At 36.1% G+C, this 22,838-nt stretch overlaps 1 protein-coding gene, 2 long non-coding RNA genes and 1 other non-coding gene across 4 annotated transcripts in view; 2 read left to right on the top strand and 2 right to left on the bottom strand.

The window, feature by feature from the left end:
- The window catches only part of LOC115219271 (zinc finger protein 2 homolog), an 11,912-nt gene extending 7,780 nt beyond the window's left edge, over positions 1-4,132 (bottom strand). The window contains exon 1 of the mRNA XM_029789433.2: positions 3,918-4,132. The gene's annotated coding sequence lies outside the window, so the exon portion shown is untranslated. The remainder of the gene's footprint in view (positions 1-3,917) is intronic.
- LOC115219583 lies at positions 445-638 on the top strand. The gene has a single exon (XR_003882338.1). It is a non-coding gene; the product is annotated as a U2 spliceosomal RNA (small nuclear RNA).
- Positions 4,133-8,982: 4,850 nt separating the features above from the next.
- Positions 8,983-12,175, top strand: LOC115219499. The gene is made up of 2 exons (XR_003882304.2): positions 8,983-9,097; positions 10,917-12,175. It is a non-coding gene; the product is annotated as an uncharacterized LOC115219499 (long non-coding RNA).
- Positions 12,176-19,322: 7,147 nt separating this feature from the next.
- LOC118766003 lies at positions 19,323-22,838 on the bottom strand. The gene is made up of 2 exons (XR_005001921.1): positions 22,288-22,838; positions 19,323-19,673 (listed from the first exon to the last, which is right to left on the bottom strand). It is a non-coding gene; the product is annotated as an uncharacterized LOC118766003 (long non-coding RNA).

Genomic DNA, 22,838 nt, shown 5'->3' with positions numbered 1-22,838 from the left:
CGTATGAATATGTCCCTCATTTAAGAAACAGACTGGGTTTATTTACATTTCTGAAGAAAAAAAAGATACCCCCCCTCTAACCCTAAAATAGATTGAAATGTAATAAGATCGATACCAGGGTCTTAATTATGGGTGACAATTTCATATGACACCGCTAGAAAAAACTGCCGTTCAAACCGAAAATATCCCGTAATTTTCATTCACGTTTATTATCAAATCAACACAATTACAGATTACGCTTAGGATAATATCATTTTTTTTAAAATAGAAATATTAAAATTCTCAGATTAAAAGGATTAAATAAAACAACTACTACGAAATAAAATAAAAGATATTACAAAATATGGAAGAACTAATTAAATACAGCTATATAAGTGTAAGTATAAATCAGTCACTATACTAAATAGAAATAGGTATAATATTTCTAAGCTAGGGTAAAAAATTATCGCTTCTCGGCCTTTTGGCTAAGATCAAAGTGTAGTATCTGTTCTTATCAGCTTAATATCTGATACGGTCCCTATTTGGGACCATCGATATTAAACTGATTTTTAGAACTAGGCGAAGAGTTAGGGGCTTGCTCCGCCTTTGCCACGGGTTGGCCTGGTATAGCAGTACTTCCAGGATTCAGCCCATCTCCCACCCGGGAGATATAAACAAATTAAAAACAGACTTATATCCTGACTTCCCTTCTACCACCTTCCAGGAAGGGATCAGACCTGCATTCTATGATGTCCGCTGCCGTTATTTTAATTTAATCTAAGATGTAATTACATACATCCACATCTGCTGTCCACCCATCGTTTGCCTTGTTTTCCTCATACAAATAATATCCTGGAAGCTTTTCGTCTTGTGGTTTTGACTGCTATTTCTAATCACTTCGGTCTGTCATAGTAAGTATAAATTGCAAAGCAACAGTTAGTTACTGCAAGATAGAAAGCCACCCATATAATTTGTTTTTTAATTATAAAATACAAGCAGTATCGCCCGGCGTTGCTCGGGTTTGTAAGGGAAATAACTATATAAGCATTTTTAGAGAGTTATAGCAAAAATATGCATTAAAAATGGAAAAAAATTTATGGTAATTTTTTTTTAAATCGTTGACTCATCGTAGACAGTTTTAGAGAATTACTTCCCTTATATAATAGCGAAAAAATGCATTAAAATGGAAAAAAATGGTAAATTTTTTTTTAAACCGTAGACGCGCGCTAATACCCAGAAGGGCTCGATATGAATCACGACTATAAGATACCCGGTTTTGGTTAAACTGCACCGCAAAATGTGGGAGTAGTTAGGAATCTAAATCGTAGGAGACACAACCTTACTTTTATATATAGAGAAGATATAGATTTCAAATTTAGTTTAATCACTCAAGGGACATAACTCTGAATATAGTATCTTTGCCGTCTCCCCTTTAAAAAAACCGCCTATTGTATAAAGAAATAAATACATTCGAGCCCTAACAAACTTGTCTGCATTGTCAAAATATAATGCTATTTGTATAAACGAAAAAGCTTATGTCATGAGCAATGAAGGTTAACGTTTAATGCGGAGTACTTTTTGTTTATCTTTCTGGAGGGTCCAGAAAGGATAAGCAGTCATGTTACAATCCAATGGGACTACGGCCAAGCTAGAAGAGTTTAGTTGATCAAATTGACCGCAGTATCTAGCTTCTAAGTATAACACTTATTCTATCAGTCTCTTATGTTAAAAAAAAAAATTTTTTTAACCGGTTACCACGCGTCGAGAGAGAAAGAGAGGAGGATGGGCGGGCTCTGCTTTCACCAACCAGATTCATTGACGAAGCTTTGGTCGACACGGGGCTACAGAAGACACGGTGGAATTCTGGCTTAAGCACCCTAGCTGGGTTTTTTTTTATTTTTGAGAATTTTTCTGAAAATTTTTATGAATTTGTGTTCTACACGCGAGAATCCAGACAATTATGCCAAAATAAATTGTGTATGTGTGATTTAAGAGCGACTTTGCTGTTTTTTTAGCATATCCCAGGACTAGATACCTATTTCTTTATTACCCACAAGGGGCTAAACATAGAGGGGACAAACAAGGACAGACATAGGCATTAAGTCGATTACATCGACCCCAGTGCGTAACTGGTACTTAATTTATCGACCCAGAAAGGATGAAAGGCAAAATCGACCTCGGCGGAATTTGAACTCACAACGTAACGACAGACGAAATATGGCTACGCATTTCGCCCGGCATGCTAACGTTTCCCTCGTTTCTTTGACATGCATTGATGTTTTTCAATATTTTTCTCTCCCCAAAAAGTTAAGGGGTTATATGGGGTGCTTAAACCAGAATTCTGCCGAAGCCACTTGCCCAAAGTGTGGAGCAGTTGGACTGAATCCAAAACCACGTAGTTGCAAAGCAAACTTGTTAACCACATTGCTAGAAAGAAAGAAAAAATTAATTTAAAAATAAAAGAGGAAGTGCGAGATAAGTCAAACCATCAGTGCAGTTGTGTAGCAAAGCTTCGGACCTCAAATTCAAAGCCGAAAAAAGAAAAAAAAAACCCAGCTTTTTCTCCAGACGTGGTTACCCTCGTTGTGTTTGCTGAGCCCCAGCTTTCAATACTCCTGCAACCATAAACATTCACTTACAGATCAAAATTCCCACCATTTCTTTCTAGGTAGCAGGACCGGCTTCAACTATAACAACAATTTCTGCTAGCTACTTTTAAGACCTTGTCCCTAACCAGAACGAGTATGGAATATTTAAATACTTCTACCTCAGATGTCATACGCGTCCCTTTAAACGCCACAGATCTAAAATATCCCAGTTCGACTCCATCGATGTTCCAACTGCACCTTTATAGCTGCGTACCTCTGAGAGAGAGAGAGAGGCGGGTACCCCCATTCAATAAAATAAATGGTATCAAACAGTAGCATAGAGGCAGAGGAGGGGTGTCCATCCCAGGCGACACATGTACAGGGGTGGCACTTTGGGGTCGGCCGTATAAGCTTGAATAAGGGGGTTGGTCGGCAAATTCAAGGATTATCCCGGGTGGCACACACTCTAGCTACAGTGTTGGACTAAAAGAAGAACTCAGGCTGATATGATCTACTAAATCTCTTCAAATGCGATGCCACAGTATAACAGCAGTCTTATGACTTGGAAGAATAAAAGAATATTTCTATATTGCACTACAACTCGTCGGGAAACGGTGAAACAAAAACAAAAAAAGACAGGAAAGTGATTAGTAAAAGAGTCACAACTAAGAAAGGATGCACGGAGCATACAAATAGCGCTGACGTATTTTGGGAATTATAGAATTTTTGAAGGATATTGTGTTCTGACAGCTAAGAACCAACGTAGGTAGTTTATTTATTTATTTATTCTAAGCTTCGACAATTCTGTGCATGAGAAAACAAAATATGTCTCATGAAGAAAAGCTAGTTTAGCTATCAGAGTAACCAGAGTGACTAAAGTGACGGAGGCTGTATTTGTATTCTCATCGCATCTGCTGTTTAGCCGAAGGACAACAATGATACGACAGACCATAATCAAAGACGTTTGTTCCCGTTGACAATCCGTCTTTTTGTGTAAATCTAAGACTACATGGTGCTATCAAGTACTGGAATCAAATTATAATTCTATAAGGCGTCCTCGATGTTAATGGAATTATAACAGATGATGAGATTTTTTTAAAAATTACTATAAGCAACAGTAAAGTTTGATTTGAACGAATTCGGCTGTTATTTCTTGCATGTCGAGCGACCGTGCATAGCTTACTCTACTGTTGTTATTTAACCCCAGTTCAGCAATAACCTGAGCAGACGGACGATCAAAAGCAAACCAAACACAATTATCTCGTCTTTTTGCATATGTAAAAAATACGGTATTGCTTCAATGTTGTACAAAAAAGCTGTTTATATGTTACGAGTATTAAAATTTACAACCTTTTCTCTCTCCTTCTCAGAGGATTCCTTGCTTCCTTTCAAATACAACCATATCAGTTCAGTAGCATATGACGGCTGTATCTTTCAAGCATGTCATTCAGACGACATTCCTCGTCTCACTGAGTTGTAAATGTCAATAAACAAGACAAAAGCACATTAAGCTGCTCTCCACGTGTCATGGCTGACCGACCTATCAGGAGTGACTAACCGATGCTATTTATCGGTAACACTCTGACACAGAGAGGCGGGGAGATGCTACATTCGCGGAATTTCTTGTTTGTTTGTTTTTTATTTTTTCGCATTAGTTTGTTGGATCAATTGGATCTTCTCGGTTTGAACGGCAGTTTTTTTTAATAATTTCCACGTAACTAAACACTTTTAAACTTCGTATGTGTTTATAAAACGTCTTTTTCTCTTGGCTTTATTGAGAAAATTCAATAGTTTGTAAGATATTTGTTGTTTTTTTTTCTTCAATTTCTGCAATTTCAACCAATCAGTGACGTCTATTGAGGTGAAAACATTCTGTGTCGTATGAATATTTCCCTCGTTTAAGAAACAGATTGGGTTTATTTACATTTCTGAAGAAAAAAAGATACCCTTCCCCCCACCCCTAAAACAGATTGAAATACAATAGATCGTTGACAATTATGGGTGACAATTTCATATGACAACGCTAGAAAAAAACTGCCGTTCAAACCGAAAAGATCCGCAGTGGTTTCCAACCAGGGCCCGCCCATATGGTCCTCGGAGGTCCATATAAGATTTTGTTGTTAAAATTTATCTGCTATAAATATGTAAAAGATAGGCGCAGGAGTGGCTGTGTGGTAAGTAGCTTGTTTACCGACCACATGGTTCCGGGTTCCGGGTTCAGTCCCACTGCGTGACACCTTGGGCAAGTGTCTTCTACTATAGCCTCGGGCCGACCAAAGCCTTGTGAGTGGATTTGGTAGACGGAAACTGAAAGAAGCCTGTCGTATATATATATATATATGTATGTATGTGTATGTGTTTGTGTGTCTGTGTTTGTCCCCCTAGCATTGCTTGACAACCGATGCTGGTGTGTTTATGTCCCCGTTACTTAGCGGTTCGGCAATAGAGACCGATAGAATAAGTACTGGGCTTACAAAAGAATAAGTCCCGGGATCGAGTTGCTCGATTAAAGGCGGTGCTCCAGCATGGCCGCAGTCAAATGATTGAAACAAGTAAAAAGAGTAAAAGAGTATGTCATACTTCTACAATTTACAAAGTATTTTGACAATATTTTTTATACAATTCCTTTTAATGATAAAAATATAATAGGGTTTTTTTAAAACGTCGAATGGCTGAGAGGGTCCATCCGAGTGAAATAAGGGATCGGATCTTTTTGGTTTGAACGGCAGATTTTAAAAATTAAGTTATTCGTAACTAAACACTTTTAAACTTCGTATACTGGAAGAATGTGTCAAATAAAACATCTTTTTCTCTTGGCTTTCTTGAGAAAATTGTGTAGTTTGTAAGTTTAATTTCTCGAATTTCGGCAATTTCAACCAAGGGGTCCATAGGTAAAAAAAAAAAATGGTTGAAAGACACTGATTTACAGGCATTCTTACAGTCCAAAAATCAAACTTCGCGGCACCTTGGGCAAGTTTCTTTTACTGTAACCCTGGATCGACCAACGATTTGTAAGAGGATTTGATACCGGTGTCGGTTTGTTTACGTTCCTATAACAGTCGTTCGGCAAAAAAAAAAAGTCCTATAGAATAAATAATGTACCAGGCTTAAAAATAAGTGCTGGGGTTGACTTGTTTGACTAAACCCCTCTAAACATAGCTCCAGCATGGCCGAAATCCAAAGACTGAAACAAGTAAAAGATAAAATGAGTGGCTGTGTGGTAAGTAGCTTACTTACCAACCACATTGTTCCAGGTTCAGTCCCACTGCGTGGCACCTTGGGCAAGTGTCTTCTACTATAGCCTTGGGCTGACCAAAGCCTTGTGAGTGGATTTGGTAGACGGAAACTGAAAGAAGCCCGTCGTATATATGTATACATATATATGTGTGTGCGTGTGTTTGTGTGTCTGTGTTTGTCCCTCTAGCATTGCTTGACAACCAATGCAGGTGTGTTTATGTCCCCGTCACTTAGTGGTTCGGCAAAAGAGACCGATAGAATAAGTACTGGGCTTACAAAGAATAAGTCCCAGGGTCGAGTTGCTCGATGAAAGGCGGTGCTCCAGCATGGCCACAGTCAAATGACTGAAACAAGTAAAAGAGTAAAGAGAGCATATTTTTTTTCGCTTCTGGAAATTGGGGTTGCGGTGTTTTTTGTGTTTTTTTAGAGGGGTGTGTGATTATTTTGTTTTCGATTTAGAATTTTAGCTATGTTCCTTGATTTTGAAGGTGAACGTACCCAGCAATTTGGTGGTACTTCATTAAAGTTTTATGTCAACCAACAGCGGAATTCGAACACAGAAAAGCAAAACAGTCAGCATATTCGGCTAACTGACTCTAAGTTAAGGGGTTCGCTTTGGTTTGGGATTTCTATCTCGATGTGATTTTGTATAATATACTGGGTGGTCCAAAAGTAGGTTTACAGTTATCACGTAGGTACTTTAAATTTCTTTTAAAACATTTTATTACATTTAAATTCCCATCTTACAACTAACTAAATTAGCATAGAATAAGGTTTCATATATTTTTATAATTGAGATCTAAACTCTTAATATGAACACGAAAGAGATGTGTGTGTGTGTGTGTGTGTGCGCGCGCGCGTGTGTAGGATCTTGCAGGCACGAAGTAGATTCGATCCACCTTAGCCAAATTTGAATTAACAGTTCAACAGAACTTTTCTCACGGTGGAACAATGGTTTTTCTCTGACAGCAGTTTTACATTCGCCAGATTGCCCTTAGCTAGGCCGAAATAATGTTTTCACCACTTGACCCTTTTAACCTCTTCTACTTTACCAGAAGCTAGAACAGAGATATCACAGTACCACCAACGAAGCCCATTGTTCTCAACGATATGTCTACCCTTCTGGATAGTTATAAAAACAAGAACCCGCAAGCAAAAGACAGTCACTTTGGTGACAACTCGTGAGTTGAGAGAGAGAGAGAGAGAGAGAGAGCGCGCGCTAACATCAGTTAGTGAACCGTCCACTAGAATCATGGAAGCAGGCAGGCAAAACGGCCAGAGGGAAAAAGAAAGACAACGTCCTACACTCTCTCACCCTCACTAGCTCTAATTCTGTTCTCTTACAACATCAGTCTATCTCTCTCTGTAATTACTACTAAACAATGAAGAGAACACAAACATAAACTTTATTTCGCATGCTTTTGGATTTATCATAACCTTCTCGTCGAGGGAAGTTATTGTAATTTAACGGTAAATAAATATTTCCTTAAAATTTAATGCATTGTTCATCTTTCTCATCTTACAACTTGCCGTTATAACAACAAAATTGTTATCGTTACAACTGTTGACTCCGACATTTCATATTATTGTGTACCTAATCAATCTTACCCGTTACAATTGGTAACTACACTAATGAAAACCTAATTGTTACTTGTATATTAGCTGAGCCCTGATTATAATTGTTTATAATTATAAAATAGTTTGTATAATTTTACCTAAAAAAGGTTAATTTAGCGTACCGAGAACTACTTGGTAAAATTATTAATTATTAGTTAATTAATCGATTAATTAATGAATTAATCTAATTTTACCCTTTTATTATTATTATTAAAATATAATTTACTCCCTGATCAAAAACTGTAGTTTCTGCAAGATTACTTGTAGCACACACGTGGGTATTGAGGACATGGTCACATTCGGCTGTATATTTTTGAAAGTCTTGGTTGAATATCTGTTATGCGATGACGCTTGATCGCATACATATTTAATTCTAACACTCTCAAATTTAAATCTTGAAATGCTGCACTGAAGAGGTGAAATAAGTAAATATTACTTTACTTTAATCGTGAAACGCGTATGTAGCTAATCTGAGTCGTGTGGATTCGCTATTTTTTTTCTTTTTGCTTATGTAAAAAAGTGTGTTACTATCTGGGAGATCTCTGGTAGTAGAAAAAGCATTTTAACTCTTATTTCTAATTTTGGTGCGTGGTGAAGCAATTAGCTGACCCCTGATTATAATTATAAACATGTGATTGAACGCCACGCATCCTCTTCCAAGTAAGTTTTATCTATCTATCTATCTATCTATCTATCTGTGTATATATATATATTATATATACACATACATACACACACACTTGTTGAGTCTGGAAGAAGGGACATTGCCTATGAGCTTTGCAGGCTCTCTGATATCGTTAATGTTCCGCTTAAACTGTTACATATCAAGACCTTTAGGAAAGACACAAGCAGAGAGGAGATTCCAGAAGGATGTTGTTCTGAGAAGGAAAGACTAGACATAGTAGTTAGTGCCGGGTGGCAGGGTGATGATGGACGAAATAAGGATAACAAGAGGTGGAGAGACGAGTGGGTCGAGAAGCACCGGGAGGGTGGGGGGGTCAGAAGCCCTTATAACAGCGATTGAAAATAAAGAGTGATGTTTCGGATCATACATTTGTTTGGTCGACGTTGACTGGAATTTAACAACGACAAGCTTGAACTACTTGACAACAATAGCTAATCGATGCAGCTATTTTGTTTTCAGTGCTCAATCATAACTACACCAATCTCATCTAATCCAGTGTTGTTGCTATGCAGCATAAAACACAACACATACGGTGGTAAAATCAATACATGGAACATATTTAGTTATGTCCCTTTATGTTTTGAGTTCAAATCCCGCTGAGATTGACTTTGTTTTTGCTCATTCTGAGGTCGATAAAATAGTGAAGTACTAAGGACCTTTTAATATTCTTGTATGGAATTATAACAGAATACTAAGACAAACACAAAAAGTAATTTTATGATTTACGAAACTACCGTTAGATACCCCTAGCCCCTAATTACTTGAATGGTTTAAAATAAACATAATTTTCCTCTCTGGTCAGTATCTGTTTCTCAAAATTACTAAATTCAATTATAATATATTTTTAGAACTAATTAGTAGTTTTTCTTCTTATTGCTGACGCGACTTTATTAGCCTTTTTGGTAGTTTCGTATCGTCATTCTGCAACAACTGAATTTTACATCTTCTGATCTTTCTCAGCGTCAACAGATTAACAAACAGGTTCTTGTCGGTTAGTTAACATCTCTTTACCTGTGTTTTTCTTTACTGAATGCACGAATTTTCCTCAAAGACTTTTTATTTTAAAAAACTGAATTCGATCACTACTTGTAAATTCTATATATTTTCTCCACTTCATCTCGTATTGCTGTGATGTTGCGTATGCTTTGTTTACATATAATTAAAATATATATTTATGTAATAATAATAATAAATATTCGTTATATGCGTAATTAAATATTTGATGGGTGTAAGGCTGAGAGGCTTATAGTACTGTACTTGATGTGTTACATCTGTGTCGATGTTTCGTTGTTTTTAATTCAGTCCGACTGGTGGGTGGGATCGACTGCTTTTTTTGTTTTTATATATAACTTCGGTAGGCAGGAAGATTAAAGCCAGTACCAGCAATTTTGCGTATAGATTCTTCCGCTTTATTACTCCTATAAATTTAGCTTCGTACCACAATAAAAATAAATAGTAATTAAAAAGAGCGCTAACTTTTTTTTTTAAACTAGTCGTCAGATAAAACTCGTTTTCTTTTTGTGTGTCGCACGCGCATTTGTGTGTATGTCAATTTGTTTTTCTTCGTAGGGGTAATAGGTTGTTTAAAATGATTTTGTAGGATTGTAAGAATAACAACAGAACATTCACAGATGATGTGGAGGGAAGAACTTAATGCTAAAAATTTGAACAAAATCTATTATAAAACCCATTTTGATTGGGACTTAAAGTTTCACCAAACAAACTGTTTAAGAAACTGAAATCCCAATGCACGCGCGCGTGTATAAGGAGTTGTAACTGTGCTCTGCATGTAGGCATTTGTTGTTAGTCCAAGATTGGATGTACGTTCGTTTTAGGTAAACTAAATGTATGCAGTCATAACGTATCAGAGACTTATTGACAATTCGGTTGAAACATTGGTTACGCGATATTTTGATTGAATGAATTAGATTTGCTTCATTTTGTTTCTTCTGATCGAGCAAACAGATCGCATTCCTGCCATGCCTATACCATCCCATCTTTTCTTCTGGCATAGTATCTAGTATCTACATTATCGTACGCATCCATCTGTGTTGTTTTTTAACGGTAGGGTGCGGTTTGAGAGGGGATTGGTTGCTATCTCTTGCAGGTCAAGCGATCACTTAGAGGCCTCTCGCGACTTTGATTCGTACTTTCCAAAGACTTTCTAGTTGTGACCATCACGTCTTTTATTTCGTACAGTGTATCTAGGAGTATCCTCCCTTGTCATATTACTTTATTGAAGTAAGACCTGATTGAAGAGAGATTTTACTGCTACTTGTAACAGATCAAGCAGGTATATAGGAACTCCCTTGTTGGCTCAGCGTTGTTTAGCCCCATATCAACTCTTACCTATAATGAAAGCTATTCTAACTGTGACCGTCCCTCTTTTCAGATACAGTGTGTCAGAAGTCACTTTATTCAGTATGTCCATTATTTTTTTTAAATTGTAGCGTACAATTTTAGAGAGATTTGGCTGCTACTTTTAGCGACAACGTAGATACTTGTGTAATGTGGTGATCATAGTAGATTATGAAGGAACCCAGTTTAATTTACTTCCTGGTTTTACATAATGAATCTAGGACTGCATCATTCAGTGTGCCCTTCTTTTTTTCAAAATAGTAAAGTACAGTTTGAGGAAGATGTAGCTGCTGTTTCTAACATGCTGAGTGGCTACACAAAAGTTCTTTCTCTCTTTCACACACACACACTATTATAGTGTAATCATAACATTGTCGGTGGTGGTGGTGGTGTTCGATTAGAAATGAAGCTATTTATATTATATGTTAATTTTTTGTTTAATTTACTTTCAGGTTTAACATGTCTGGTCTTACTTTAAGAAGTGTTCGCCTATCTCAGTAATCTACAACATATCAACGTCAAAATGTCTACTGAAGTTTTGACAATCCCTTAAAGTTATGATGGAGCATAAGTCAAAGAAAACCCCGCCTGAAGGAAAGACTGATTAAAAAGTATTTGAATTTGTTTAGTTGTGTATCTTGCTGTTATCTCCGGTAACCAATCCAGCACATCTAATCTTATTTTAAGATTTAAAAATTGTGAACTTTTGAAAACTTCAGCTAAGCTTGGAATGGATTCTTCAAAGGAAATTAAAAACTTCTGTGAAGTTTGTGGACTGAACTTGAGTGAAGCGAGTAGCCTTAAAAGACACATACGAACACACACAGGGGAGACGCCGTACCATTGTTCAACATGTGGGAAGAGCTTTTCACAGAACTACAGCCTTAAAATACACATGCGTACTCACACGGGTGAGCGACCATTCCAGTGTGATATATGTAAGAAATCTTTCTCACAGAATTACAGTTGCAAAATTCACAAACGAATACATACGGGCGAGAGACCTTACCAGTGTCACTTTTGTGAAAAGAAATTTTCTAAAAAATCACAGTTAGACTCACATATTTTCATGCACATGAAAAAAGCTGTATCCGACTGTGATTTGCCAGAAAGTCCAAAGACAGACACATCAACAAAGCTGTCCAGCAAGACAAGTTCAAAAGACGAACAGTACTACTGCTTGATATGTGGGAGCGAGTTCTCAGAGGACAAATCTTTACAAATCCACATGAATTCTCATGCAAATAAAGCAAATTTAGAAGTATGGAAAGAAATTTTCTAGTAGATCAAAAAAAGAATTCAAAACATCAGAGAAGTTCATGGTATCTGTGGAAAGGTAAAAATATATTGAATAGCATACTAGGAATTGGTCTAACACCAGTTAACAGAAAAATATTTAAGTATGTTTATGTCTTTTTTCAGAAAAGATTAACCTGAGATTATGTTATGAGAAGATAATATATATATGTGAATTATATTATGAGCACATATTAAGACGAGGTTATGAAGAAATCACTCCAACTTACTATGTAATTGTTCTAAGATGAGATAGCAGCCAAAGAGCATCAACAGAGTTTCAGGAAATGAATTACACAAGAGTCATGTCCATCTTTGAATAAGGTGTCTTGTAGATAACATGTGACTTTTTAATGTTATTTTTTACTTTTTAAAGTAACAAACAGAACTTTAAAAAGAAAGCAATCATTTTTTTTTTAAAAACCTGCCAATGACTGAAATTTTTTTAATATTCATTAATTTGAAACAAAAATACATATCACATGAATATTGAATATTGTTGAGAAATATATAAATTTTATGAGATTTGAAACTATATATGAAGCAATCACCTTTTAGGAGTCATAGAGAAATTTTGATGGTGAATATTTTATTGATGAGGTTTGGTGGTTGTATATTTTGTAGCAGTGCACCACAAGAACAAATCTGTGGTGGAGTGAAGATTTCTGTGAAACAATTGTTTTAAATTCATAGGAAATCTAGTAGTTTTGATGACTTAAGTATTTTATATGTGGCTGGTTCTTATATTTGCTTCTGGTAGCATTTCTTAGAATTCATGACTCTGGTGCTTTAATTATGTTATTTCTTGAGAATCATGGAAATGGATGAGACTGAAAAATTTCAGATTGAATGCTTTAATGTTGCTGGTTTAATACCTCACTTTTCACTGTTGAATTCCTACTCAGGTTGTTAAAATAAGTGCCAGTAATATATTGCAATCAATTTAATTGACTACCACAAATGAAACATTCGGCCTTGTGCCTTGTCGAAAGCAATCAATATTATTGTGTCCTAGCCATGCTTGTATGCAACAATGTCAAAAGAGTATGTGCGCACATCTGTGTATGTACCTTTTTCTGATTTCAGTAAATATACTCCAAACTGATATCATAGTAAAAAGTTATATTATTTTGTGTAACTGTTTTTAAAATCCTGTGAGTATGTGTATGTCAATATATGATTTTGTCTGGATACAGATGGACAGATGGTCTTCTACTTGACCCTTGATTATTTCAGTGCATAGTTAAGAAGTTTGCTTCCCAAACTTCATGGCAGCTTGGGGCAAGTGTTTTCTACTACAGCTTCAGGCCAACCAGAATTTTATGAATAGATTTGGTAAATGGAAACTGAAAGAAGCCTATTGGTTACATACATGCATGCATACATGAATGAATGAACGGTGGGAAAAGTTCCCCTCTGAGGGGTAATTTATCACAGAGTAAGAATATATATACAAATATGTATGTGTGTATGTATATATACATACATACACACACACACACACACATATAAAGGTGGAGGCTCATGGCCTAGTGGTTAGAGCAGCAGACTCGCGGTTGAGGGATCGCTGGTTCGAATTTCAGACCGGGTGATATGTGTGTTTGTGAGCAAAACACCTACGCTCCACGCGGCTCCAGCAGAAGGTAATGGCGAACTTCTGTTGGCTCTTTCACCACAACTTTCTCTCACTCTTTCCTCCTGCATCTTGCAGCTCACCTGTGATGGACCAGTGTCACGTCCAGGTGGGGAACCTATACGTCAAGGAAACCGGCCCTATGAGCCAGGCATGATTCAAGAAGGAACAAACATATATATATATATATACACACACATATATGTATCTATACATTTGTGTGTGTGTGTGTATATATATATATATGCTTATACACACACACATGCACATATATATATAAAAAAAGGAAAATATGCACACTTACACTTACATAGTTTTAATATAATTTTTAATATATCGACTGGTTTCACTATCGCTATTCATGATATTATGTTTTACTTATTTGAATATATATTCAAATAAGTAAAACATAATATCATGAATAGCGATAGCGAAACCGGTCGATATATTAAAAATTATATTAAAACTGTATAAGTGTGCAAATTTTCCTTTTTTATTTCTTATATACATTACAACTCACCACGTGGGGATAATCGAAATTCCTCTTTTCTGTTACTACTACTACTACTATATATATATTATATGTGTTTGTGTCTGCTTGACATTGCTCTATAATTGTAAACGTGTGTCACCAACAAACAATTCATTTCTAAACTTTCATGAAAGTGTCTGGTTATAGGGAAATATCACCTTGCTTGGAAATGGGTTAGGGTTGGCAACAAGGGCATCCTGTTATATAGAATTTGCCTTAACAAATTCCACTTGACTCATGCAAGCATGAGCAATTGAACATTGAAATAACAATGATGGTGTAACATTTCAATAATTGTCATGTTAATTTAAAACTCGGAATGAAGTTATCTTATTTAAATGGATTCTTCAAAGGAAATTAAAAAGTATTGTGAAGTTGGAGGGCTGAACTTGAGTGAATCAAAAAGCAGAACACGCAGAAGAGAAGCCCCATACCATTGTTCAACCTCTAGAAAGAGCTCTTCATAGACCTACCACTTCAAAATACCCATGTAAAACTCACACCAGTGAGAGGACTTTCCAGTGTGTTCATCATAATTTAATGATTTCTTTTCTATGCTTGCATGAGTAAGGTAGAATTTGTTGAAGCACATTTTCTTATTTCTTTACTGCCCACAAGGGGCTACACACAGAGGGGACAAACAAGGAAAGACAAACAGATTAAGTCGATTACATCGACCCCAATGCGTAACTGGTACTTATTTAATTCACCCCGAAAGGATGAAAGGCAAAGTCGACCTCGGCAGAATTTGAACTCAGAATGTAGCTGCAGACGAAATACCACTAAGCATTTCTGCCAGCTCGCCGCCTTTTCTACAACATTTTCTACAATTGGTTGTCCTTTCAGTTGTCAACGTTTCTAAGTAAGGTAAAATTTCATTGTTGCTTGATATATTTTCATAGAAAACTAGAAATGAATGACACTGCTTATATGATGGTGATGCCCATTTACAACCATTATGTAAGCACACTGCATATATACATTGTTTTATATGTATGCGTGTGCGCTTGTGCCAGTGACCTGTAAAAAATACCCAGTACACTCTGTAAAGTGGTCGGCATTAGGAAGAACGTCCAGCAGATGACTGGAGTGTGTGCAGTTCTCTGGCTTACTAGTATCAGTGAAACCATCTAACCCATGCCAGCATGGAAAACAGATGTTAAATTATGATGATGATGTGTTTGTGTATAGCAAGTAAAAGGGATGAAAAGTCAAGCTGTATTCTCAGGAAGCATTTCTGTAATACTGACAATCAATTACATACCTTTAAATTATTTATCTTTAAGAATAAAACTATCCATGCAAGCTGAGATTCCAGGCCAAGTATGTGGCTGCTTAGTAAGAATGCATTAAATCAAAGACTGGAGTTTAAGATATAATTTTTTTAAATGTAGTACAGAATTAAAAATAATACTATAAATTCCAGTCTTTGATTTAAAATATATGTGTATGTGTGTATATATATATATATATATATATGTGTGTGTGTGTGTGTATATATATATTTTTTTATTATTTGAGGGAATAAAATCCAAACTTACAAGGAAAAAAAATTCAATTTAGAAATACTATATCAAATTTCACACAATATAATATATATATAAAAAATTTTGAAAAAAACCACCTTTTATCAATTCAAAATGAACAATTAAATTACACCATCTAGAAAATATAATATGTATATATATATATATATAATATATATATATATTACACCATCTAGAAAATATAATATATATATATATTATATGATCAAAGACTGGAATTTGTATCAAGCTTCTTTCATTTTCCATGTAACAAATTCCCTCCCACTAAGATACCATGCAGTAGGACTGAACCTGAAACCACCCGGTTGGGAAGCAAATTTCTTAACCATACACCTATCCATGTATGTACCTACAGCTATGCCTGCACCCAAATGTTTTCCGCAGAATTACAAATACATAATGAAAATGGATTTTAGGAACTACGGGTATGTTAATAAGGTCCATGAGGTTGAGATTGGGAAGGATGTCAGATATTCTAAGCTACACCTGAAATGGACAATTGGGAATGCTGTCACTCCTGTGGATGTACTATTTTCATCCATTGCTGCTGCAGAGAGAGATTTGAAATTTCTTTTGTTTTAAATTTAGTCAAAAGGAAGTAAGGCAATGCCTGTCTTCGGCAGCCTTCCTAAACTTGCGAGATTGATGTTCTGTTTAACCCCCTTTTAATACCAACCCACCTGAGATCACCCCTGGCTCTGAAACACAAACTTTCTGCTTTAACTCTTACTCTCATGTACAGTTATCTGTGTTTTAAATCCTGGTTCATAGAAGGATTCGGCAAGAGACTAAAAACAGGTTGGTATTTTACTCTTATATTTGTTTCAGTCATTTGACTGTGGCCATGCTGGAGCACCACCTTTAGTCGAGCAAATCGACCCCAGGACTTATTCTTTGTAAGCCTAGTACTTATTCTATTGGTCTCTTTTGCCGAACCGCTAAGTTACGGGGACGTAAACACACCAGCATCGGTTGTCAAGCGATGTTGGGGGGACAAACACAGACATATACATATACATACGACGGGCTTCTTTCAGTTTCCGTCTACCAAATCCACTCAAAAGGCTTTGGTCAGCCCAAGGCTATAGTAGAAGACACTCGCCCAAGGTGCCACGCAGTGGGACTGAACCCGGAACCATGTGGTTGGTAAGCAAGCTACTTACCACACTGCCACTCCTGCGCCTGGTATGTTTAGAATGTAATAACTTTTACGAAGCCGTCTGTGTGCATACGTGACTGTAAAATGTTATGGATCATATTCTGTGCAAACCGTTTGTGTACCTAGTGATGAGACGCGTTTTCAAGCGGTTCATGAATGAGTGTCTACTGCAGATTGGAGCAGTTTATGACATTAAGAGTTAATAGATCTTAGGTTATGTTGTGATGATGATTTCAAAGAATGAATGCTATATATGATCACCACTGATTAGAAACTTTAAGAACTTTGTAATAAGAAAGCAACAACAAGAAGAGAAAAAAAGATTATGTGTAGTCTATGTATTTTTTCCCCTCATTCCTCAAGTTCAAATCTAAATTTCTAATCTCACCAAGTTTTATGCAGAAATGATTATCTCCCTTGCATTAACTGTCCACTAAAGAATACCATACGTATTAAAATCATCCATCAAGATTTCATGTTCACTTATGCTCCAAACACTTAAATATATATATATATATGTTTCTTTCAGTTCCCATCTATCAAATTCCCTCACAAGGCTTTTGGTCAGCCTCAGGCTATAGTAGAAGACACTTGTCGAAGGTGTCATGTTGTAGGACTGAACCCAGAAACCATGTGGTTGAGAAACAGATTTCTTACCACACAACCAAATGTATAAATGTGTGTGTGCATGTATGTATGTATATATATATATATATATATATATATATATATATATATATATATACCACATATATATATATATATATATATATACCACATATATATATATATATATATATATATATATATATATATATATATACACACACACACACATTAATGCCTGAGACAAGGTTTATAATTATAGTGGTGGGTAGTGGGTTTCGAGTTCTTGTGGATGTATACAGTTTCCTCATTAGGCTTTCTGTAGGAGTAGTACTTACCCATGTTCAGATCTAAGGTTACATCCAAGAAATTGACCATTGTCAGGTTGCTGGTAACTGTTATTTGTTTGTTCCTTCTTGAGCCATGCCTGGCTCATAGGGCCAGTTTCCCAGTTTCCTTGGCGTATAGGTTCCCCACCTGGACGGGACAAACGTGAGCTGCAACATGCAGGAGGAAAGAGTGAGAGAAAGTTGTGGCGAAAGAGTCAGAAGTTCACCATTACCTTCTGCTGGAGCCGTGTAGAGCTTAGGTGCTTCGCTCATAAACACACTCATCGCTCAGTCTGAGATTCGAACCCGCTGCTCTAACAACTAGGCCATGTGCTTCCATGGTAACTGTTACAGACAGGCTGAATTTCTTAAATATTTTTATTAAATCCTTCCTGAACTTGTCCATGGCATGGCTGTTGTCTCTACAGAGGGCCAACCTATGTGAATGTGTGCTTCTTGTAGCCCTCCATAGGGACATTGTACTGTGGATCACCTTTCTCCACCCAGAAGGAATCATTATGGACCAGGATTGTTTTTGACATTCATGAGGATTCTGACATCGAGATGCCCATGAATTGTACTGGTGAATTGCTCAGCAAAACGTAGGACCTTCAGGGGGAGGGGCTTTTATATAGAAGGGTACGGCTAACCTATTCTTAATACCATCAACTCCGACATCAGAAGGGCTATGAGGCTGACTCAATGGGATTCCAGTATAGCTGTGATTGACTGGTTCCATAGTATCGAGGATAAATCAGCCTGCAGATTCACCCAGTTTAACATCACAGGCTTCTACCCACCTATACCAAAGACACTACCTCGCCACCCACCCACCGAAGACCTTAAGTTTTGTTGAACACTTCACTAGTATAAGAAATCTTGAATCCCAGAAAGTTAATGCTTGTCCACGATTCCTTCTGGGTGAAGAAAGGTGATCCACTGCTCAATGTCTCTATGGGGAGCTACAAGAGGGCTGAGATTGCCAACCTCGTCAGGTTATTCATCTTGGACACCCTCAAGAGAAGCACACATCCACATAGGTCAGCCCTCTATAGGGACAATGGCCTGGTAATCTCAAGCCACATGAACAGCCATGTCATGGACAAGTCCAGGAAGGACTTAATAAAAATATTCAAGGATTTCAGCCCGTCCATAACGATTACAGCCAACCTGAGCATGGGTAAGTACTACCCCTACAGAAAGTCTAATGAGGAAGCTGTATACATCCATGAACTTAAAACCCTGTTATAATTAGAAACTTTGTTTCAGGCATTAGCAGATGAATATTCAAGCTCTTGGCCAACAGATCTATTATATTAAATCCATTCTGTCTGTGTGTGTGTGTGTCATCTAGGATCTCGGGCATCCTCCATCTGATTGCATTCAAATTTGATATGTAGATACCGATGGTATGAGGGCATGTATAAGTCTTGAAAAAATTACAAAAATTGATTCCAGGTGAGAATGCGATTGATAAAGCCATGGGAACATGCAATTGTATGCACAAGTACATCAGCTGTTGCAATTGATACTACGCATACACAAGAAAAATGCATGTGCAGTTTGCGCAAAAGAAGCCAGGTGGCTTGAAATAATGCCACATAATGGGACGGTTGGACAAGTTGTTTTGAGAAAATTTGGTTTAAATGCTTGACAACTCAGCATTGGACAGGGGGCGTTTTGCTTGTTATATATATATAAAGAGTGGGAGAGAGATAACCAAGCTATTCAAATAAGAATTCACACAATTCAAAAATTCAGTTTAACATTTTTATTAAAACATTTTCATTGTAAATGTTTATAAAATCAGTCATAGACAGCTATGACTTCTTCCATGCATGTCAAAATTGATTCAACAATAACAAGGAAATATAGGGAGGGGGAGTTAAGTTTTGTTGTAAGCATCTGTATACTAACCCCCCACCCCAAAAAAAACCCACCGAATATGGAGTGTGTTGGAAGGACAGTCGGTAAAGTTTCACTATGGGAGCATAAGAGTGTATAAATGTACGTAAAGGAATTTTCGAGTAGTGCTGTAGTATGGGCAGATCCACACTAAAGCACCAAATGTGTGACTGTACATGCATATATATATATATATATATATCTAAAATAATATGTGACTTTTCAGATGGCCAGATAACCGAAGAGATGGTGTTGTGGATTTCCACCTCGGCATCCGAAGCTCAGAGTTTTATCTTGGCTAGTGAATAATTGTCACATTATTTTACAGATAAATTTCCTCTATTTACATAATATTGAGGCCTCTTTCTTTCTTTTGTTATCTTACTGTTTTTACCAATATATATATATATAATGTTGACAGTCACTTTGAAGTTTCAACCAGTTGAACCATCATCAGAAAGCCTGATGATGGCTTAACAAGCTGAGACTTTGAAATTGATGTTTATCAACATTATTGTTTAAGAGTATTTCATCAGATTAATGTAAAATTGTGTTTTATCATAACTGAACTTAAAATACATATATATATATGTATGTATTTATGTAATTTACATCAGAGAAAGCTTCCATAGAGAAGTGTTATGTATGTGCGTACAAGTGCCTTGTAGTAGAGCTCCATCCACCATGATGGCACTACACTAAAGCAGCATGTATGTGTGTGTGTGTGTGTGTGTGTGTGTAATGATATGTATGAGTACATGCATGCTTATGTATATTAGAAAGTTTCAGTAGAAGAATTTAAGTATGTATAAATATATGTAAATGTGGGATCTTTTCGGTTTGAACGGCAGTTTTTAACATAATTTCTAGGTAACTAAAAAATTTTAAACTTCATATACTGGTAGAATATGTTTATAAAACATCTTTTTCTCTTGGCTTTATTGAGAAAATTCTATAGTTTGTAAGATATTTGCTGTTTTTTCTTCAATTTCTGCAATTTCAACCAATCAGTGATGTCTATTCGAGGTGAAAACATTCTGTGCTGTATGAATATGTCCCTCGTTTAAGAAACAGATTGGGTTTATTTACATTTGTGAAGAAAAAAAAAGATACCCTTCCCCCCACCCCTAACCCTAACCCTAAAACACATTGAAATGCAATAGATCGATACTAGGGTCATAATTATGGGTGACAATTTCAAAGACACCGCTAGAAAAAACTGCAGTTCAAACCGAAAAGATCGTAAATGTGCTTTGTAATAGTGCCCCAGCATAGAACCACATTAGAGAACGATGGGTGTATTTGTATATAAAAATGTGTGTGTGTGTGTGTGTTTGTGTCTGTTTAGAAAATTACAGACCTGCCTGGAAAGATGAGATATTTTCTGGTGGATGCAGGTGAAGAAAGTCTGGTTGTTCTATCAGCAGTGACAACTTAGTAGGACAAGACATCTAGTTAACAAGGTGGACACCCTTGCCCTTGGTCTTCAGAATGAAATAATTGATTAATGCATTAGTTAAAAGTTCATGACGACATATCCAGCCATACACTGACGTTGCATAGAGTTCACAGTCAAGGAAACGTTACTGTTCTTGTCTCAAGAAATCCTAGCTGATAAATAGGTACCATTGCCTCACAGTGTTCGAATCATAAGAATGGCTTGTTTGATTTTTCTTTAAAAAAATGGAAAGGAAAAAAAGGGAAGGGACAAGCAAATTATACAGGAAAACCCTGCTGAAATTAGGCTGCTACAATCTTTTTTCTTATTTCTTTTATATTTTGATTAGTTTGTGTCATTGGACTGCAGCCACACTGGGGTACTGCCACGAAGGGTTTTGTCGAATAAATCGATCTGAGTACTAATTTTATGTTTTTAAAGTCTGGTACTAATTCTTACAGGCTCTCTTGCTGCACTACAAAGTGATGGCGACGTAAACAAACCAACACTGGTTATCAAACGGTGGGTGGGTGGAAACAAAATCAAACATAAACACACACGCATGCATGCACAATTATTCCACACAACTTCCATCTACCAAATTCACTCGCAAGGTATTGGCTGGCCCCAGGGTTATAGTAGAAGACACTTTCCTAAAATATTGCAAAGTGAGCTTCGTAACCACTCAACCAGGCATACACCTATCATATGGAACAGAAGATGTAAAAATGTTTGAGATGAAAAAAAAAAAGTTTACAAAAATGAAAATAACAAAAAGTAAAAGAAAATAAAAATGTTGTACACTGCCAATACACAGCATAAGAGATTCTTTTTCAATTCTAATGGATGTGTGTGATCAAGTAACAATAAGATGACCACAACCTGGTTTTGACATTTTGATTTACTTCACCTGCATCATATATATACATATATATGTTTGTACATGTTCCTATTAGGCGATGAAACATGTGTAATGGTATATAAATAATATCAAACTTTTTTTCTAATTTGTATCTCAATATGAAAGGGTGCTGAAAAGTTCCTGGCTTTAAGGGTATTGTAAAAAGGCCTGGTTGAAGACCTAACCCTCTGAGTTCTTTTACAGGGCTTAAAAAAACTGAAGGACCACTGCAATAAGTGTATGAATCTGAGAGGGGAATATATTTAGTTAACTGATCTCTCTGTATTTTCTTTTACCAAAGCGAGGAACTTTTTAGCACCCCCATGTATGTATGTATGTATATATATATATATATATATATATAAATATATATACATACACATATATATATACATACACATATATATATAAATAAATATATATATACATACACATATATATATATAAATAAATATATATATATATACATACATACACATATATATATATAAAGACACTCGATTACACATCTCATTACATAAAAGGAACATACACATACAGATATATGCAAAAATATATTATGAGTTTGCTGACTTGATTAGTTCAATTTGCATAAACAGAGCTAACTTGGTAATTTATTCAAATCTGGTCATTAATTATGCATTTACACAGCGTTCATTCTCTACTATAATTATAACATAATAGAAGTTAAGCCTTTTTTTCCCAAAACACATCACAGCCATCACTGTATAGTGACAATTGCAAATAAATGTCTCTGTATTTCTCCCTGTGGATAGAATAAATCACCAACAAGCATTATATTTTGAATATCAAACTTATCAGTTATCTGTTATTTTTAATTTATTTCAGTCATTGGACTATGGCTATGCTAGGGGTACAGCTCTGAAATTATAGTAGGTTGTGTTTTTGTAAGTCTGGTAATTATTCTATTTTGTTGAACTGCTAAAGTTACTGAGGTACGAACAAACCAACACTGATTGTCAAGCATGCATAAATGTAGATGTTTGTATATATATATATATATATAC

This window comes from Octopus sinensis, linkage group LG14, assembly GCF_006345805.1.
Source record: "Octopus sinensis linkage group LG14, ASM634580v1, whole genome shotgun sequence".
NCBI lineage: Eukaryota > Metazoa > Mollusca > Cephalopoda > Octopoda > Octopodidae > Octopus > Octopus sinensis.
The sequence above is the reverse complement of the archived record's forward strand: the minus strand, read 5'-3'. Positions and strand labels throughout refer to the sequence as shown.